Here is a 3,777-nt window from a genome sequence, read left to right on the forward strand (position 1 = left end):
AGAACTGAAAATTATAGAAGGCTTATGTTCAAATCTCAAATCTACTGTGATAAACTTTATTGTTCAGTTAATCTCCCTAGAGTTAGGCTTCTCATCTATGAAACAAAACAAAGAAAGTATCTGATATCTGTAGGCCTTTTCAAGTATAACCTTAAGGATCACAGATTACTAGTGCAGCAAAATAAAAAATGAAACCACAAATAAGGGCATGTTGAATGTATGTATTATGTTCTACTTTTTGCTAAAATCCCATTAAATGACACCAAAAGAATGTTTATAAGTTTTGGAGATTTGAAGATTGGGAGAGAAAATTTTATAAGAAAATGACAAGTACAGTGAGAATGGGAGGAGACCCAATAGCTACCAAATTTGGGAGCTAGAATGTTGAAGCAAAAGGAGGAACAGACTTGGTGCACCCAAGAAAACAGGAGCCAATGGTAGGGAAAGCAGAACAACAACCCTTCAAAAGGCTCCAGAATTCACTTTACTAGTTACTTCTGGAAATGGGGCAGAAAGTAGGGTTATACAAGGCTGACTGAAGATCCCTTTAAGGTATTGGTAGACCTCCACATATCCATCTCAGTTTTGCAACTGAGCAATGGCTCTTCCTCTATCCAGAGAGTGATTGCAGCTCTTTCTGGATTGACTCAAACTGAGGATTCTTGAACTAGGACACAGCAGACCAAATTGAAAGAGTCCATACAGAAAAGAAGGAGTAAACTGAAGTGCACGTACTACTTAAGTCTTCAAACCTTCTCTTTCACTTATCCCATAGAATGCCAGCAGCCAGGTCAGGAGACAGAATAAAAAAATCTCCAAGTACTCTGAATCAATCAGTCAAGAGGAAAGACCCGATGACATTGACAGAAAATGCTTCAATAAATAAATAGTCCAGATGAACAACCCACATTAAAACTACACTCAATACAACTTTACCTAGATGTTCCTATCACTGTTTTATTGTCTACACTAAAATGTAAATGGACAGCCAAAGGTAATCATGCATTTTAGACATGCATTTAATATGAAAGACAAGGCCAAAGGTGTACAAAAAACAGTATAGGAGGGTAACGTGGGAGAACCATTTTTTTAAGTGTTTTTTTTAATGTTTTCTTTATTTTTGAGAGAGAGAGAGGGAGAGAGCTTGAGTAGGGGAGGGGCAGAGAGCAAGGGAAACACAGAATCAGAAGCAGACTCCAGGCTCTGAGCTGTCAGCACAGAGCCCTCTGTGGGGCTCAAACTCACGAACCGTGAGATCATGACCTGAGCTGAGGTCGGACGCTTAACCCACTGAGCCACCCAGGCGGGGGGAGCCATTTTTTTAAAGCAAGGTGACAAAGAATTACCAAAAAGATTTGGAAAGATGAGGGGAAAGGGTAGGGATGGAGGGATGAAGAGCAGGAGGAGAAGAAGGAAGAGCCACTCTGTGGATAACTGATGCAGTTAACTGAGCCAAATTTCAACCAACCAATACCCAGAAAGAAAACTTTGTAAGTTATTTACCAATTAACTTCTTTCTTTAATATGAAGAAATCAAGAGGTAAATTCAGGCTTTATTCAAAGAAACTCCTAAAATGAGAACTTAACAATGACCTCTTATCTAAAAGTCTCTTTTAGTCGTGTTTGTTTGCATTCATTGCCTCAATTTTCTACTCAGTTTTCCTAGCTGAATTCTGACTGTAGTGACAGAAACATGCTGAATGTTTTCTTCTTGCTTGTTTTAGAACTGATTCAGAGGGAAGTCACGAACAACCCTTTCACATCTCTAGAGGTCCTCTGGGGGACCTACAAGGGCAATCCCAGAGGCTAAAGCCACACGTACACGGGGGGAACCAATGATTTGCTCCTGTCATTCTCAGCACATTGCAGTAGAGGTCTGTGTTAGAGTATGAAGTGGAAGGGATTGAGGCAGATCTATCTGAAACAGTCACCAGGTAGAAAGGAGGAACTCTCAATGGTCTGGGACCCCTGTGGAGAGCTCATGGCTGTGCTCATGAAAGGAAATCCACATGTACATTGATCCATATGTTTGATCTTCTTTCCTATGGCATTATCCAAGGAAAACCAGGAGCCCCAGCTCAGCTCAGCACTTTCTGTGCTTAATCCATCATAGGAGACCACTTGGTATGTGCATTTCACAAGCTGAATTGCCTACTTTTCTCTCAACTTTGTCTGTGTCCAGTTTCCATGTTTTAACCCAGTGCTTGGCCAGGCCCAGGAGCTCCCAGCTAAGAGAGGAGGCTATGCTGTGTGAAGTAGATTTGAAAGCAGCGCAAGAGGCAGAACACAGCTCTTCTAACATATTTTGTAGAGAAAGAAACCAATATGCTTCCTGTGTTTGTTTCTCTGTTACTCCTTCTTTATTAGAATGCAGGAAGATAATTATTCTGAAAACACCAATTTTTAATTTGAGAGGTATTTACTTTGTATTTTTAGGTGTGGAAATAATATTTAACTATATAGTATGCCCATGGTATCTCTTCTTGTTACAATATTCCCTACCTACTTCACAGAGGTGAAAGACATTGTCACACTTCAATGAAGGATCCTTCATAAACTGCAAGTGCTAGTTTGAGAAAGCTGGCATTTGAGAAGTCATGCTGTGTTTCCATGGAAACTCCTTGCAGTTTTAAGAAAAACTCTTAGAGCCAGATTTTAATCTCAAATGCAAGAAGCACAGAACCACATATTCTAAATGGAGAAGAGGAACGGAGTGACAGAAGAAATGCTAATTTGAAGGCACAGAGTGACAGGGTTTTTGTTTGTATGTTTGTTTGATTGTTTTCAAATTTAAAACCTCATCTAAAAGTCATACTTGTTGTATGTACATAGTTTACTAATAGTGCATCCATGTTTATTTTTGTCAGAGGTCCAAGTGCATTGAAATGAAGCATTTTTAGTATGAGACTCTCCTCTTCAATTTTGGAGGGAATTTGAGAAAGCTGTTTAAACGGAAGAACTCTATGGACAAACACTTTTGCAGTCATGCACGATGAGGCTATGAAAGTTTGGCACAGACTCATCTCTGCAAATATAGCATCATTCTTAGGCACTAAATGACAAATTGGCTATGTGTTAAAAATTTATTATGAGGATGGGCAGGTGTGTGAGAAGCATGTTAAATAAAGACTCAGAAAAAAGGAGTAGGATTCTTTTATAATATTTATAATGAAAAAGATGGGAAAAAGGAAAAGCTTTGTGACGGTCTCAAAAACATACAGAGGTATGTTGGCACATTTAAAAAGTAAGTTGGAAGGAGATATGAGGCGTTGCTAGCTAAGACAAAATGTCTTTCAAAAGTTTTGAACGCTCTTTTGAATGTTTTTGCCATCTGTGAAAGATCAAAGCTAACTAGAGGATTACTGATTAGGTAATTAATGTTATAAAATGTCCTAAATAATTCTTTTTTTCTCAGTGAAATTTGCAGAAAAGATTCAGTTAATGAGAATTTCTTAAAAGCCTAGACAATAAAGACTGCTATGAGAGTTGAACAAGGAAAATGGAGACAAGATCCCCTATTTCCCAGAGAGAAGAAAAATGAATCTATCAGATATGTGATAAGATCATCAAAACCACATAAATAGCTACAAATAAATTGTACCACTATGCGATGAATCTATTGCATGACAGAAAATTCTTCATCACGATATAAAAATTTTAATGAAAGACAGACTTTTCTATAATTCAACAAATGGTGATATTGTGATACTTTAATTTTTACGATTTGCTGCTCTGTTCACACTTCACCTTCGCCTCAGGAACTTGTGTGCACTTCAA

Source organism: Acinonyx jubatus, chromosome B2 (assembly GCF_027475565.1).
Source record: "Acinonyx jubatus isolate Ajub_Pintada_27869175 chromosome B2, VMU_Ajub_asm_v1.0, whole genome shotgun sequence".
Taxonomy (NCBI): Eukaryota; Metazoa; Chordata; class Mammalia; order Carnivora; family Felidae; genus Acinonyx; species Acinonyx jubatus.